The sequence below is a fragment of the Salvelinus sp. IW2-2015 genome, linkage group LG6.1, assembly GCF_002910315.2.
Source record: "Salvelinus sp. IW2-2015 linkage group LG6.1, ASM291031v2, whole genome shotgun sequence".
Taxonomy (NCBI): domain Eukaryota; kingdom Metazoa; phylum Chordata; class Actinopteri; order Salmoniformes; family Salmonidae; genus Salvelinus; species Salvelinus sp. IW2-2015.
The window spans coordinates 30,135,663-30,154,269 of NC_036845.1; the positions used below are offsets into that span (position 1 = coordinate 30,135,663).

Below are 18,607 nucleotides of genomic sequence, written 5' to 3' on the forward strand. Positions count from 1 at the left end.
ACCCCACAATAYATGCCACCAGGGGTCTCGTCAGAGTCCCCAAGTCCAAAACGAATTCACGGCAACGCACAGATTTATACAGAGCCATGATCACATGGAACTCCTTTCCATCTCCGATTCCTCAAGCAAACAGCAAAATTACCTTTTAAAAAGGGATTAAGCAACACCTCATGGAACCGCGGGGACTGTAAGGACGCACACGCAACAGAACATTATTCTCGAAGTATTCTATATGCATTCCCACCGTTTCAATGCTTCCTGAAACTGTGTGGGTGACAAAGGCTCTCCGTTGCCGTCCTGTGGTAAAAGAAAGCAAGCGCAGCAGGAGTATGTCGTCAAAGCAACCCACGTGGCTCAGAATAATAATACATCACACAGCCGGCTTTAAAAAAATACCCGTATGGAGGTCTGGAGAGCAAAGGAAAAGTGTTGCTCTGATGACATTCTCACTCTCACTCACTCACTCACTCACTCACTCACTCACTCACTCACTCACTCACTCACTCACTCACTCACTCACTCACTCACTCTCTCCCTCTCTCCCTCTCTCACTCTCTCACTCTCTCACTCACTCTCACACACACACACACACACACACAGAGACCCTGGGACCCAGGAACTGGTAAATCATATCTGATATGTTAGTTGTGTTAGACCCTGGGACCCTGGAACTCACTCACTCCACTGTAATATTTCCATGACATGAACTAATTACCTGAGAGCTGAATAGTGAATACATAAATAAATAAACTCGATACCATTAACCATTATACACAATCACAAGCTGTAACCTACATCATATCACAATACTACAACGAATGTATCATCATATGAAAACATTAATGCATCAGCTTTGCTATTGGTTAATCCGTGCTCGTCAAGGCGACGGATGTAGATGGGGAGAGAGGGAGGGGGGAGCACGCTGCCACTGAGCTCTAGAGCGTGTTTCAGAACCACGCGGGTGGACAGCGCCACACAGGCGGCCAGCACGTGCTGCTGCATACTGGTGGAATGAGCGGCGACCGCGTGGTGGCTGCTACACAAGCAGCCATAGCTCTCGCTCTCTCTCTCTCTCTCTCTAGCTCTCTCTAAGGTGAGTCGTTTTATTTATTACAGAGATTTAAGTTACTGTCATGTACATTTTCCCAATCTATATTACAACTCAACTCTACCAGATGAATCGGCCCACATATCAAACCTCATCCACAAACAAAATGTTACCCAGATTCATTAAGAGCTCCAGCCTTATATTCTGCTTCTTGACTGTGTGTGTGACGTCAAATAAATGGTTTATTATGTCCATATGCATATTATGTTAACCCTCCTGCTATGTTCTGGTCGAATTGGACCGATTTACAAGTTCTCTCTGAAAAATGTAGTTCATTTAATCTGATTGGCATAAGTTTCCATGACTTTGTCCAGACAGAGCATCTGAACACACAAAATACATTTTGATGATTTTCATTACATTTTGGGTGTTTTATTTAACTTTTGTACACCTGTGGTGTTCCCGGTCATTTGACTGGTCATTAGAAATGAATGGGTGAGACTACAATTAGTGTATAAAATTGAGTTCAGGCACATGCCCATTCATCAGATGGACACACTTCCTCTCCCAGACCCCCACATGCATACACACACACACACACACACACACACACCTCACTCCCCTTCTTGGCTTCCATGGCAACCCCCACGGGAACCTTTCCCCAATAGAATCTTTCCCCCCACGGGAACCACACCTGTTGGCAGTCTCACAAACAATCGCAACATTGTTTAAACTTTTCTCGCAGTTCTATAAAGCTTTTTTGAGGCCTTGCTCACAATTCATTCTGTGGCAGCACAATGACCAAACGATACACTGTATGTGAGGCTCTTAATCATATCTTTGATCATGACACTGGATGAGGAGGAGAGAGTCCTTGTTAAACTTTGACACAAAGTAGTCTGTGATAAATAGCACAATATGCTTCATCTGAGTATTTGTTACAGTCAAAATAATCCATACATTATGCTTTTTYTTWACTAAAAAATGAGTTGTATGAGCTCAGGTCAATGAGGCCTACAGGCCATAAATAGCAAATAGAAGTTAAAAACGAGTAATGTTGACAAGAACTTAAGTTGATAAAAAGATCTAACACAACATTAGGTGAYAATATATGYATTATTATGGATTTATAATCAGCWATAACGGGGGCGGTCATTTTGGACCGGGAACACAGAATGAATTAAYATRAAACGTACAGGAGGGTTAAGTGAGATGTATCACCCAACATGTGAGTGGAATAGCACTCATGCTTGTGTCTACGGATCACAGCGGCGGTCYTTTTGTTTCTCTTACTTCCAGTCAGAATCAGTAAGGTCATGGATGTGTTTACTGTCTATTGTCTTGTGATGGTGGAGTCATTATTACTGAAAGTATTTCTTACCTTATTTGGAGAGACGGAGGACRACAGGAGACACGTCAGCAACAGCAGCGAAGGGAAGAYATGGAAGAGRAGAACAGAGAGACAAAAGAGACACGGGTTAGAGGGATGATCAGCAGACAAAAAGAGAGTCTTGGGACAGAGACATCCCTGATACTCACCGTTCACCTTACATTGGTAATGTAGCCTTGACTGGTTCCAGAGGTGGTGACTGTGTTGATTTGCATTGCGATACCTGTGATATGTGCCCTAATGATCATGTCCCAGAATGCTGTCGCCGTAGCTCGTTATGTGTCATAGGTGTGTCTCGTTTAGGTGTCTGTTTGCGTGTGTGGCACAGAAAGGTGGGCGAACGTAAAAGCAACACACACAACAAAATGGATATTCAGTCAAGTTCCGATATCACGGTGTGTCTTAGCTTGTGTCCGCTGTTGCATTTTGTGAGGTGTTCTTGTTTATTTGTGGAGAGAAAGGGAWGTAGAGAGCATAGGGCATGACACATAGGGATAGAGGAGCAGAGAAAGAGAGGRAGGGGAGGAGAGAGAGAGAGAGTGAGTGAGAGAAGAATACTTAATAAAAGAGAAATACGACAATTGGCCCAGTCCCTCTGTAACAGGAGCATGAGCAGTGCAGTATCTCATCTGCATGTCCCAGCCAGGATCATGATAGCACCATTTTGAAGGAGACTAAGGGTGTCCCCCAAATGGTACCCTCTTCCCTATATAGTGCGCTACTTTTTACCAAAGCCCTATGGGTAGCTGGTTGAAAGTAATACACTATATAGAGAATAGGTTGCCATTTCAGACGCAGTGAGTCCATAGGAGGGGTGTGTTCTCTCCCAGAGCGGCAGGATAGCATCACTACACTACAGCACAGCACACTGCCATGCTGCAGAAGAACAGCTCCTACACAGCAACAGCAGAGGCACTCTAGGCGATGCCCAGGGATGCTGTATGCTTAATTAAGGAGATTGCTTTCACTGTGTGTGTGTGTGTGTTGTGTGTGTGTGTGTTGTGTGTGTGTGTGTTGTGTGTGTGTGTGTGTGTGTGTGTGTGTGTGTGTGTGTGGTGTGTGTGTGTGTGTGTGTGTTGTGTGTTTTTCAGTGTTCCAGGCAGAATGAAGCTTCAGCGAAAGATGGTCAACACACCCTATAGCTGGAATGTTACAGTGAATATGAATATATGAATAGGAGTTATATGAACGTGATCATTATCATAGCACAGATAACCACAATGTTAGATACACAATGTGTGCATGTGAGTTCTTGTGCACAGCCACACACACAAGAATACACATGTATCAGTCAATAAGAAATAACTGTACACCCTATAATAAAACAGCACAACCTCCACAGTGCCTTGTGGGCTTATTTTAGACAGTGTTTTCACAGTCCCAGTCAGAGCAACGGGAGGGAAACAGTGAGAGGCAATCAGGCCATGGCAGCATCCATTTTACGGAAACAGAGAGGTAGATCCTTCAACCTACCCCCACCCCACCCCGTCATACACCCTCTCCCCCCCCCCCTCCCAATCCAATCCAGGCCAGAGCCCGAGACACTACACCTTCTAGTGTCCTAAACAGGGGTGTGTCTGCCCCCTTTAAACCAACAGCTGCCTGTATCCTATCAGACACCAGACCCTGCATCTGCTGCTGCCCCCCTGTGGAYCAAACCACAATGGTACGGTCCTGACAGTGAGTCAGCTTGTTGCTACGGCAACACATCCCACCTCTCTTCCAGAGAGCCATGAAAAAAAAGGAGCTCTAAGAAAAACAGCATGGAGRGAGGAAGAGAAAATGAACAGATTACTCAGGAACCTTCCTGTCCTTTCTTATAATAACTTATCACTCACAACGATACCGAGGAAGCTAGTGGCATGTCTAACAGAAGAATGTACAGGCTTGTGGAAAGCGGTGTTACCATATTGACTAGTTACAGAAAGAGTCCTGTTCATGAGAAGAAAGAGCATCTTCTTCTGATTAAAACAACGCAGTGGAACACAGATGCGACTTTGGACGCCTGAACGCATCATGGGTTTATACACAGAACAGAGGAGAGCTCATTCGCTCTCTCCTCCATCGCTCTCTCACCCACTGCAGCAGAATGGTGCAGCTGGAGAGGGGGAGGGGAGGGAAGCAGAGAAAAAACSAGAACAGAAAGAAAGAGGAGAGAAGAGGACACACAAATCCACAATGCCTTATAAAGGATACAGTTCGCCAACAAACATTCCTTTGCTACAAACATACACTGAGTACATTAAGAACACCCCCTCTTTCCATGACATAGACTGACCAGGTGAATCCAGGTGAAAGCTATGATTCCTTACTGATGTCACTTGTTACATCCACTTCAATCAGTGTAGATGAAGAGGAGGAGACAGGTTAAATAATGATTTTTAAGCCTTGAGACAACTGAGACATGGATTGTGTATGTGTGCAATTCAGAGGGTGAATGGGCAAGACAAAATATTGAAGTGCCTTTGAATGGGGTATTGTAGTAGATGCCAGGTGCACCGGTTTGTGTCAAGAACTGCAACACCGCTGGGTTTTTCACACTCAGCAGTTTCCTGTGTGTATCAAGAATGGTCCACCACCCAAAGGACAACCAGCCAACTTGACACAACTATAGGAAGCATTGGAGTCAACATGGGCCAGCATCCCTGTGGCACGCTTTCAACACTTTGTAGAGTCCGCGCCCCGAAGAATTGAGGCCGTTCTGAGGGCCAACTCATTAGGAAGGTGTTCCTAATGTTTGTATATTCCGTGTACATGTTGAATCAAAATCATCACTATTGTTGTGACCTTTCTCCATAGACAACATCACTGATGATCATGACAATACTGGCATCATTGACACGGCCACTGTTAATACTGGCATCAATGACCATCTTGTGATCACCATAATAGTCATATTGATTACATACACAATAAGCATATAGGTCATAACCCACAGCAACTCCTCCTTCCTGCTGGTGGTTGTCAGGGCTCAGCCTCAGGGTCTGACTGAATGAATCACTCGACCTGGTTTTCAGATCACAGAAAAATGTCAGCGGTGAGTCTACCCAGCCTGACAGATCAGAACAGCGTCATACACAGCTACACACACACAGTGTGTTTTTCGTGTGTGTGTGTGCTGTGTGTGTGTGTGCTGTGTGTGTGTGTGCCGCTATTGTGCAAAGGTGTGCGTCGCGTCGCAGTGTGTATTGTGTGGAACTCAGACGGTGTGTATGAGTGTGTGTGTGTGTGACGTATAAGACAAGTCTGACTATGCCCCGCTGTTCCACCGCCCTGTATAATCCCCGGTGTAATCCTTTCCAGAGGATCAGCCTGTACAAACTCACTAGGCTTCATTCACTACTGGACAAGTAACGACCATATACCCACACACAAACAATCAGCGTGTAGATCTCAATAGGAGGGAGGGGTGTGGAGTCCCTCCCCCGACTTTATTTTTGAAAGGAACTCATTTGGGCAGTCAATTTAGTCTTGAAAGTTGTAAGAGTACAATACACAAGTTGCRATTTGAAATTGGGGAATGCATCAGCAGCCCTTTCTTATATCCGTCATTGTGGACCTTAGAGAGCTCTTTAGAACTTGTCGGGAATGTCCAGGTCAACGAGCGCATGTCCGCTAACGTGTCTTAGCTAGGTTTCTTAACCCATTGATTTTGTTGTGACGTTTGTGTCAATCAGATATCACATGAACACACAAATGAGCTTTCAACTGCAATATGTTCTCTCCACCCCATCCATGTATGTATCCCACACGCTGGTCCCGTGTGGCTCAGTAGGTAGAGCATGGCGCTTGCAACGCCAGGGTTGTGGGTTCATTCCCCACGGGGGGACCAGGATGAATATGTATGAACTTTCCAATTTGTAAGTCGCTCTGGATAAGAGCGTCTGCTAAATGACTTAAATGTAAATGTAATGAAAAAGTTTGGGAACCACTGACCTAGAACAATATAATATGTGTTTGGATGAAGTATTTAGGCCTGTCCTTAATGTATGTAAGTGTCCAACTCTATATACATGTCTCAATAGGCCAGGCTGAAGCGGTACAGATTGCGCGCTAGAATTTGAAAGGTCATTCCTGATTGAGCCAACATAGGCGCCGTTTACCGCGAAGGCAGTCTCCGCCAACGCGGAAGTTCACGCTGTAACGCAGAACTTCCGCCATTGCGCGCTGAATAGAGGCCTTAGGTCTCATGTGTACCAGATGCGTCAAACTCTTTGCGTTCCCGGGGGGAAGTCATTCGTTCTAGGGAGTAGTCCACGCCGTTAAATCGAGGGTGCCGCACTAGGCTGCGGTGCGTTCTGTGTAAGGCATTCGTTAAAAATGTTCAACTCGTGCGTTGCTTTACCGGGCGGTGGCACAAACGGAAGTACACACACACACACTCCAACTGGCTAGCTTTTAGCTAGCTGAAAAGGGAAGCACATGTGCATCAAGTACAAAAAAAATGCGGGCTAGACATCCCGAAAAACAAAACGCATATGGTGGACATCGGGCGTTAGTGTCGAGAGGACATCTGCCCCATCATCAGAGCCAAAACTGCCTCGCTTCTCTTCAGGCCTGCACACAGAGGAAATATTTAGCATGATAGACCACCAGTCATTCCATCTCTATGAGTACACCGCAAAGGTCTGAAGTAGCTTCCTCTCCTTATGTTTAGCAGATGCGACTTACAAGAGCAATTCGGGTTTAAGTGCCTTTGCTCAAGGGCACATCAACAGATATTTCGCCTTGTCGGCTCGGGGATTCAAACCAGCAACCTTTCGGTTACTGGCCCAACGCTCTTAACCACTAGGCTACCTGCCCCTCAGTGACCTGAAAACATAGGATAGGTGAAAGCAGTATAGCATATCTCAGCTATTTGCTTCCGCCTGACCCTCTCTTTCACGTCAGTGCAGACAGACAAATGAGAGGAAGCCGCTCCAGACTATCGAGACACAGCCTGGGCCGGTAGGACACATCCAAGGACACTGCAGGGAAACAGGACACTTCTACTACCAGGCCAGGGAGAAGAACCTGGGGGTTTACTGTAATGACTGAAATAGACCGAGTGAAAAGATGTTAAGATTCAGGGGTACAGAACAGTACAGGCAGAGTTGCCTCCCTCCAACGGCCTCCATCATCCAAACCTGAACTGAGATGAAATGACACCGTTTGAGTGATTCCATAAAAGTTGAAGAGGATGTAAGGAATGGATAACGGATGGATTCACTCTCTCTAAAACGAAAATGTACACTCCCTGTTCCCGCTTCTCCTTACTTACATCAGATCACACAAAGTTACTACACAGACTTATGGCTAGAGTTGATCAAAAACCAGCAGTGCTGTTTTAACTCCCCTTAGCTAGATTTCCAGTGGAGTGAGTGAGAATGTTTGAGTGTGAGCAGGCGCGTGTGTGTGATAGAGGATGAGGTCAATCACAAATCTACCAGACATCCCTGATATCTAATCAAGGATCAGGTAATGGGGCAGGCGAAGCTGGGGAAGCAGATTAGATCTTCCAACCCCACTTTCCAGAATACTAGTTAAGAAACACACACACACACACACACACACAGCTCAGTGCATCCTGATCACCATACACACCAATCATAAACACTGCTCAAAAATACACACCAATCATAAACACTGCTCAAAAATCCAACATCCAACGTTAATCATCAGACACAGCAACGCACTGCTGCAGAAACAGCAACGCACTGCTGCAGAAACAGCTGCACACCAGACGGCTGGGCCGGTGAGGAAGGAAGTACAGTATGAGCAACAGCTTGGGGCTGTGGGGAAGCAGCTTCTTCCCATAGCAGTGTGGATGATCACAAGGTCAGGAAACTACAGGCCCTTGGCTCAGGGTGGGATCCAAAATGGCTGTCAAGGCAGTGGTTTGCTAAATCCTTCCTCAAAGGGAAAACCACTGTTCTACAGTTCAGAGTTCACCAAAGTGGGGATCAGAACCAGAAGCAAGAAATCATACCCAAAGGTCTCCCACGTGTATACTGGACTGAACTGAACCRGACTGGACGTARGGGTGTATGGGTCGGTRGGGTCTGACCCGCACAGAGACACAGTGAGTTCCCGGATTTACGGTCCATAGTAAAGCCTTCCTCGCTAATGAGCCTGAGAACCAGGGTTTAGCGGTAAAATGTGGTTAAAATGGATAAAGTGGACACAGATGTGGGGTGATAATGATGATAGACTGTTTCCAGAGGGACAGAGGTTTCCTCAATAAAACCTCAAGCATTCCTGTGTCGTGCCAGATGTTTATGAGAGCCATGTGCTACTCTTCTACACATAAACAGTGAACACACACACTTCCTGAGCCTATACCGTATAAACTGGGTGGTTTGAGCCCTGAATGCTGATTGGCTGACAGTTGTGGTATATCAGACCGTATACCACAGGTATGACAAAACATTTATTTTTACTGCTCTCATTACGTTGGTAACCAGTTTATAACAGCAATAAGGCACCTCAGAAGTTTGTAGTATATKGCCAATATACCACSRCTAAGGGCTGTATCCAGGCACTCCGTGTTGCATCGTGCTTAAGAACAGCACTTAGCCGTGGTATATTGGCCATATTGCTTAATTATACCAGACAGACATATATATGCCAGTGCCTTTATCGGTCATGCACCAGTGATTCTGCCACACCACCTATCTATATACATTTACCCACTGCAACTGGGTCAACTACACCACCACCATCTAACATTACACAACATCTCTACCGCTACAACAACATCATTACAACCTACAAATGTATCTACTCACATTGACCTGTACTAGCATCGCAACCTTGTGAAAATGAGGGTTAGTGTCACCCATTTTAGGAGGTAGCCTATCGGTTGTCCTGATGACTTCCTGTGTGTGGCGGTGGCCTGGGGTGTGGGGTTAGTATTATGGGATGCATGTGAGAGCCATATGGAGGGCATTTCCTCTCCTGTGTGTGTGTGTTACCCAGTACATATGGAGGCATGCGGGCCACGGGGCTATTATAAGCCCTTTATGACGCTGTCTGCCGTGAGAGGGGGGAAGGAGGGGTAGAAGAAAATGAATAAAAAGCTCTCCTCAGTGATGCAAACATGTGACCTGCACCATATTCAGAAATAGAGCAATGTCTTCTTATCGTTCTCTCTCTCCATCTCCCTCCTCCTCCCTTGTTCTCTCTTTCCTTTCAGCRCTCAACCTCATTCCTCCTCCTCCCTTGTTCTCTCTTTCCTTTCAGCGCTCAACCTCATTCCTCCTCCTCCCTTGTTCTCTCTTTCCTTTCGGCGCTCAACCTCATTCCTCCTCCTCTCCTGTTCTCTCTTTCCTTTCAGCGCTCAACCTCATTCCTCCTCCTCTCTTGTTCTCTCTTTCCTTTCAGCGCTCAACCTCATTCCTCCTCCTCTCCTGTTCTCTCTATCCTTTCAGAGCTCAACCTCATCCATTCCTCCTCCTCCTCTCTTGTTCTCTCTTTCCTTTCAGCGCTCAACCTCATTCCTCCTCCTCTCCTGTTCTCTCTATCCTTTCAGAGCGCAACCTCATCCATTCCTCCTCCTCTTGCCTTTGCTGAGCTCTCATATAGCTTTCTTTCCCTCACTTCTTCCATCTTTCCCCCATATATCATTTTCTATCTGCCTCATTAGGCATAACCTCAACCCTTTCAATTATTTATAGTCGTTTAGCCAACCCCTTCCCACCTTATGCTCTCCTCATGACCTCTTCCCCTGCAAACACTGCAGCTTGTGGCGCAAAATGGCTGCCGTGCATCACTAACGCGGGTGCTGCTGCTCATAAACGGCAGATGAGGTAAACTACAACACGTCTCCTCCTCCCCCGCATTCTCCCTCTCTCTGGCTCCCTGCTACTCCCTCTCCCTGTCTCCATCCTAAATCCTTCTCTCATCACGTTTTACACCTCTAAATCCCGTTCCTCTCTCCTTCCCTACCACTCCTCGATATGTTCTCCTCTCCCGCCCTTCATCTCTCTCTCGTCCTCTGCACGGTTCAAAGACRGGAATATAACAGCAGCGTGTGAGAGAGAGGAAACTAGGTCAGTGAAATATAGTGCAATGTGTGTGAGAGAGCGAAAAAGCCTCTGCAGTGATGCTTCTCCACAGCCCCAACCCAGTCCAGCCACAAAACCAGCCCAGTATATTTCGTTATGTGTCTATTGTGTGTGGCCCCTTCATCAGCACTAACCCTCTATGTCTCTATATGTTTTTATTTAACCTTTATTTAACTTGGCAAGTCAGTTAAGAAYAAATTCTTATTTTCAATGACGGCCTAGGAACAGGGGTTTAACTGCCGTGTTCAGGGGCAGAACGACAGATTTTTACCTTGTCAGCTCAGGGATTCGATGTAAAGTACTTATGTAAAAATACTTTAAAGTGCTACTTAAATAGCTTTTGGGGATATCTGTACTTTACTGTACTATTTATATTTGTGACAACTTTTACTTTTACTTCACTACATTCCTGAAGAAAATTATGTAAGTTTTACTCCATACATTTTCCCTGACACCCAAAATAACTCATTTTGAATGCTTACCTTTTGAATGCTTAGCAGGACATGAAAATTGTAAAATCCACACACTTATCAAAAGAACATCCCTGGTCATTCTTACTGCCTTTGATCTGGTCGGACTCCCTAAACATACATGCTTAATTTGTCAATTATGTCTGAGTGTTGGAGTGTGCCCCTGGCTATCCGTAAATAAATAAAAAMCAAGAAAATGGTGCCGTCTGGTTTGCTTAATATAAGSAATTTGAAATGATTTATACTTTTACTTTTGATACTTAAGTATGTATTAAACCAAATACTTTAAGACTTTTACTCAAGTAGTATTTTACTGGGTGACTTTCACTTTTACTTGAGTCATTTTCTATTTAAGTATCTTTAGTTTTACTTAAGTATAACAATTGAGTACTTTTTTCCACCACTGCCTATATCACAAAGGGTATTATTCCAGGGTGAATATAGAGGAATGTGATTACCTAATACCTGGTACAGGCAYGATTCTGTTATCAAAGTTGACACACACAAATCTGTGAAAAAATTAGTAGGTACATGTACGGCCTAGCTAACCACTTGTTCTTGTAAGCACGTTACAAGGATATTCGTTTTTTTCCACTGGAAATGCTCACCTGACTTTCTGAAATGTCACTGATCAGTTTGTCCCTCTGCGCATGGGKGAGGGTCTGGGTTCCGTCCAGACTAATGATGCTCTGACTGTAAGGTGTGGCATATTTCATATCACTCTTCCTGGGGTCRGTGGTTCCACACACCTCGTAATTGAACACGTGCTTCAAAGTACCTGTGCCTCCAACGTCTGCGTAAAGGGGCGGGTAATACGGAATAACTGGGAGATTCCCGTTGGATTTGTAAAACATGCGCTCTCGTCTCCATCTGTAGCATTTCACTGACAGGATGGCTATGATAGCACACAAAAAGAAAAATGAAACTACAGCCAGAGCCAAGACTAAGTAAAAAGTTAGATTGTCATTGTACTCCTTGTCGTGCGTAAAGTCAGTGAACTCCGAGAGCACTTCAGGAGCTGTCCGCCACCGCCACGTTAACATTGACTGTAGCTGAACGAGAGGGCTGCCCTTGTCCTCCACTACAACAGTGAGCCTTTGTTTCACAGCATCTTTATCATTGACTTGGCGTATAGTTCTTATTTCTCCATTCTGTAACCCACTTCAAACAGCGCCCTGTCTGTCGCTTTCTGCAGTTTATACGAGAGCCAGGCATTCTGTCCAGAGTCCACATCAACAGCCACCACTTTAGTSACAAGATAGCCCACATCTGCTGAACGAGGCACCATTTCAGCCACCAGAGAGCTGCTAGTCTGGACTGGGTACAGAACCTGAGGMGCGTTGTCATTCTGGTCCTGGATCATTATTTTCACAGTCACATTGCTACTGAGKGGAGGGGAGCCTCCATCCTGCGCTTTTACGCGAATTTGGAACTCTTTCATTTGCTCATAATCGAAAGAACGCACAGCAAGAATCGCCCCACTCTCTGCATTCACTGAAACGCACGCAGACGCCGGCAATCCATTTACTTGATAATCATCGAGCAAATACGAAATATGCGCGTTGTTGCCAGAGTCTTTGTCGCTGGCCTTGACAGAAAATATTGACAGTCCAGGTGAGTTATTCTCAACAACGTAAACTGTGTACGACTGTCGTGGAAACAGGGGGGCGTTGTCATTCACATCTGATATTTTCAGTGTTACTGTCTTATTAGTGGAAAAAGATGGAGACCCTTCATCAGTGGCTGTTATTGTTATGTTATATTCAGACACAGTTTCACGGTCCAATGCCTGATCAGAAACTAAACTGTAGAAATTAGTAGAGGATAACTTTATACCGAATGGTAAATCAGGACTAATAGAACACTTCACCTGACCGTTTTTACCGGAGTCTAAGTCTTTGATATTGAGCATGGCTATGACCGTCTCCGGGGCAGAGTCCTCGGGAATAGGGTTGGAGAAGGAAATTATGCTAATCACTGGTGCATTGTCGTTTACGTCAGTCATTTCAATGAGCACTTTACTAGTGTCTGTTAAACCCCCTTTGTCTGTAGCCTCCACATCTATCTCATAATGTTTTACTTTTTCATAGTCAAGMATACCATTAACTGTAATATCGCCTGAAAATGTGTCAATATTAAACAAGCTTGATGCGCTACTACCAGTACTTCGAGAAAACGAATACGTCACCTCGCCATTTGCTCCTTGATCTGCATCAGTTGCACTGACTCGCAAGACAATGGTGCCTTTTGATGCATTCTCTGGTAAGGTGACCCTGTATACAGACTTGCTGAACACTGGAGAATTGTCGTTTGCATCTAAGACAATTACGTTGATTTTGACTGAGCCAGATTTCTGGGGGGTCCCGCCATCATAAGCAGTTAAGATTAATTTATGCTCTTCCTGCTTTTCTCTATCAAGTGCGATCTGAAGAACCATTTCGACATATTTTGTTCCATCTGGACGAGATAGGGTATTCAATTTAAAACGATCGGTGGGATTCAGTTGGTATGTTTGGAGWGTATTTATGGCTACATCGGGGTCTTTAGCGCTATCTAACGAGAACCGAGCACCGGGAGGAGCAGATTCACTAATCTCGAATCTGATTTCCTTCCTCTCGAAAGCAGGAGCATTGTCGTTGATGTCTAATATTTCCACGTCAATTCGATGAAGCTCCATCGGATTTTCGACGATGATCTGGAAATGCAGAGAGCAGGGAGACACTTGGGCGCACAGCTCCTCTCTATCTATCCTTTCTTTCACCACCAGCGTCCCTTTATCCGCATTCAGACCGATGTACTCRCTGCTGTCCTCAGTAAAGATCCGCGCTCGACCAKATTTCAACCTTTTAACATCCAAACCCAGATCCTGCATGATATTCCCCACGAGCGAGCCCTTCGCCATCTCTTCTGGGATGGAATAACGGACCTGGGCGCGCGCTACCCCTGCGCCATAGAGACAGATAAAAAGCACGAGCCATGTCTGCCATGTCCATGTACGCGAGCTGGTTCTCCCTGCGCCATGACAACAAAGAACGTCCATCATCATACTCCTCGGGCTGAAAACAATACGATAAAAAAACACGTTGTTTTCACAATAACAGATATTGTGTCACCAACAGGTCCGCAACGATTGTGTGCGCTCTTTTAAGAGGCTAGTTCTTATAATATARAAGGGGAGTCCGCTGCAATGTTTTTGATTGAAATAGGAGAGGGAGGATCTACTAATGCCCGAGCCTTATATATCCTCACATTAACCAACAGTGACCCGTAGAGCGCTGAATAGATATTGCAGAAATATCTGCACAAAAAAATATCAGGATGCCATAAATTGTCAACGATGTTTGAGATTATATATAAAAGGCAGAAATTAAAATGATAAAATGTGAAATGTCCAAACCCCTGCAAACGTCAAAAACCCTTGCCTTCATCAGAAGTTTTGAATGATATATATATTTTTTTGATATCGGTACAGGGAGGCTTAATAAACCTTTGATTGAAATCAAAGGCCATTGATGACTCAAACCGTAGCGCACATGAAAAAGAAAATATATGCTGATGATGTTCTCACCTGGTTATCATCAYTGATMAGTTTGTCCCTCTGCGCRTKGGGGAGKGTCTGGGTTCCGTCCAGACTAATGATGCTCTGACTGTAAGGTCTGACGTATTTCATATCACTCTTTCTGGAGTCMGYWGTTCCACAYACCTCGTAATTATACACGTGTCTCAGAGTGCCTGTTCCTCCAACGTCTGCGTAAAGAGGCGGGTAATACGGAATAACTGGGAGATTCCCGTTGGATTTGTAAAACATGCGCTCACGTATGTGAAACGCCAGAGACGATGACTGGAACCAGAATGCCCGTGTTTCTTATATACTGGAGGACTCATCGGTTAACGGAGTGCCCGTCTCCTCATATGTGTCCGTTAGTGCTGATAGTGGAGTCATCCATGCAGTGCGCTCTTTTGACTACGAGCAGATCAAGGATTTCCAGTTCCGCGTAAAAGCGCAGGATGGAGGCTCCCTCCACTCAGTAGCAATGTGACTGTGAAAATAATGATCCAGGACCAGAACGACAAGCGCCTCAGGTTCTGTACCCAGTCAGACTAGCAGCTCTCTGGTGGCTGAAATGGTGCCGTTCAGCAGATGTGGGCTATCTTGTTACTAAAGTGGTGGCTGTTGATGTGGACTCTGGACAGAATGCCTGGCTCTCGTATAAACTGCAGAAAGTGACAGACAGGGCGCTGTTTGAAGTGGGTTTACAGAATGGGAAATAAGAACTATACGCCAAGTCAATGATAAAGATTCTGTGAAACAAAGGCTCATTGTTGTAGTGGAGGACAACGGGCAGCCCTCTCGTTCAGCTACAGTCAATGTTAAGTGGCGGTGGCGGACAGCTTCCCGAAGTGCTCTCGGAGTTCACTGATTTTACGCACGACAAGGAGTACAATGACAATCTGACTTTTTACTTAGTCTTGCTCTGGCTGTAGTATCATTTCTCTTTATCGTATCCATCATAGCCATCATGTCAGTGAAATGCTACAGTTGGAGACGTGAGCGCATGTTTTACAAATCCAACGGGAATCTCCAGTTATTCCGTATTACCCGCCTCTTACGCAGACGTTGGAGGAACAGGCACTCTGAGACACGTGTATAATTACGAGGTGTGTGGAACAGCGGACTCCAGAAAGAGTGATATGAAATACGTCAGACCTTACAGTCAGAGCATCATTAGTCTGGACGGAACCAGACACTCCCCATGCGCAGAGGGACAAACTGATCAGTGATGATAACCAGTGAGAACATCATCAGCATATATTTTCTTTTTCATGTGCGCTACGGTTTGAGTCATCAATGGCCTTTGATTTCAATCAAAGGTTTATTAAGCCTCCCTGTACCGATATCAAAAAAATATATATATCATTCAAAACTTCTGATGAAGGCAAGGGTTTTGACGTTTGCAGGGGTTTGGACATTTCACATTTTATCATTTTAATTTCTGCCTTTTATATATAATCTCAAACATCGTTGACAATTTATGGCATCTGATATTTTTTTGTGCAGATATTTCTGCAATATCTATTCAGCGCTCTAAGGGTCACTGTTGGCTAATGTAGGATATATAAGGCTCAGGCATTAGTTGATCCTCCTCTCTATTTCAATCAAAACATTGCAGCGGACTCCCCTTTTATATTATAAGAACTAGCCTCTTAAAAGAGCGCACACAATCGTTGGGGACCTGTTGGTGACACACTATTCGTTATTGTGAAAACAACGTGTTTTTTTATCGTATTGTTTTCAGCCGAGGAGTATGATGATGGACGTTCTTTGTTGTCATGGCGCAGGGAGAACCAGCTCGCGTACATGGACATGGCAGACATGGCTCGTGCTTTTTATCTGTCTCTATGGCGCAGGGGTAGCGCGCGCCCAGGTCCGTTATTCATCCCAGAAGAGATGGCGAAGGGCCTGCTCGTGGGGAATATCATGCAGGATCTGGGTTTGGATGTTAAAAGGTTGAAATCTGGTCGAGCGCGGATCTTTACTGAGGACAGCAGTGAGTACATCGGTCTGAATGCGGATAAAGGGACGGCTGGTGGTGAAAGAAAGGATAGATAGAGAGAGCTGTGCGCCCAAGTGTCTCCCTGCTCTCTGCATTTCCAGATCATCGTCGAAAATCCGATGGAGCTTCATCGAATTGACGTGGAAATATTAGACATCAACGACAATGCTCCTGCTTTCGAGAGCAGGAAATCAGATTCGAGATTAGTGAATCTGCTCCTCCCGGTGCTCGGTTCTCGTTAGATAGCGCTAAAGACCCCGATGTAGCCATAAATACACTCCAAACATACCAACTGAATCCCACCGATAATTTTAAATTGAATACCCTATCTCGTCCAGATGGAACAAAATATGTCGAAATGGTTCTTCAGATCGCACTTGATAGAGAAAAGCAGGAAGAGCATAAATTAATCTTAACTGCTTATGATGGCGGGACCCCCAGAAATCTGGCTCAGTCAAAATCAACGTAATTGTCTTAGATGCAAACGACAATTCTCCAGTGTTCAGCAAGTCTGTATACAGGGTCACCTTACAGGAATGCATCAAAAGGCACCATTGTCTTGCGAGTCAGTGCAACTGATGCAGATCAAGGAGCAAATGGTGAGGTGACGTATTCGTTTTCTCGAAGTACTGGTAGTAGCGCATCAAGCTTGTTTAAATATTGACACATATTCAGGCGATATTACAGTTAATGGTATTCTTGACTATGAAAAAGTAAAACATTATGAGATAAATGTGGAGGCTACAGACAAATGGGGTTTAACAGACACTAGTAAGTGCTCATTGAAATGACTGACGTAAACGACAATGCACCAGTGATTAGCATAATTTCTTCTCCAACCCTATTCCGAGGACTCTGCCCCGGAGACGGTCATAGCCATGCTCAATATCAAAGACTTAGACTCCGGTAAAAACGGTCAGGTGAAGTGTTCTATTAGTCCTGATTTACCATTCGGTCTAAAGTCATCCTCTACTAATTTCTACAGTTTAGTTTCTGATCAGCATTGGACGTGAAACTGTGTCTGAATATAACATAACAATAACAGCCGCTGATGAAGGGTCGCCATCTTTTTCACTAATAAGACAGTAACACTGAAAATATCAGATGTGAATGACAACGCCCCCTTTTCCACGAAGTCGTACACAGTTTACGGTTGTTGAGAATAACTCACCTGGACTGTCAATATTTTCTGTCAAGGCCAGCGACAAAGACTCTGGCAACAACGCGCATATTTCGTATTTGCTCGATGATTATCAAGTAAATGGATTGCCGGCGTCTGCGTGCGTTTCAGTGAATGCAGAGAGTGGGGCGATTCTTGCTGTGCGTTCTTTTCGATTATGAGCAAATGAAAGAGTTCAAATTCGCGTAAAAGCGCAGGATGGAGGCTCCCCTCCCCTCAGTAGCAATGTGACTGTGAAAAATAATGATCCAGGACCAGAATGACAACGCGCCTCAGGTTCTGTACCCAGTCCAGACTAGCAGCTTCTCTGGTGGCTGAAATGGTGCCTCGTTCAGCAGATGTGGCTATCTTGTGACTAAAGTGGTGGCTGTTGATGTGGACTCTGGACAGAATGCCTGGCTCTCGTATAAACTGCAGAAAGCGACAGACAGGGCGCTGTTTGAAGTGGGTTCACAGAATGGAGAAATAAGAACTATACGCAAGTCAATGATAAAGATGCTGTGAAACAAAGGCTCATTGTTGTAGTGGAGGACAACGGGCAGCCTCTCGTTCAGCTACAGTCAATGTTAACGTGGCGGTGGCGGACAGCTTCCCTGAAGTGCTCTCGGAGTTCACTGACTTTACGCACGACAAGGAGTACAATGACAATCTAACTTTTTACCTAGTCTTGGCTCTGGCTGTAGTTTCATTTTTCTTTATTGTGTCCATCATAGCCATCCTGTCAGTGAAATGCTACAGATGGAGACGAGAGCGCATGTTTTACAAATCCAACGGGAATCTCCCAGTATTCCGTTATTACCCGCCCTTTCGCAGACGTTGGAGGCACAGGTACTTTGAAGCACGTGTTCAATTACGAGGTGTGTGGAACCACCGACCCCAGGAAGAGTGATATGAAATATGCCACACCTTACAGTCAGAG

At 45.0% G+C, this 18,607-nt stretch overlaps 1 pseudogene; it reads left to right on the forward strand.

The window, feature by feature from the left end:
* The first annotated feature begins 13,929 nt into the window (after positions 1 to 13,929).
* Positions 13,930 to 18,607, forward strand: part of LOC139027846 (protocadherin gamma-A6-like) — a 5,508-nt pseudogene continuing 830 nt past the window's right edge.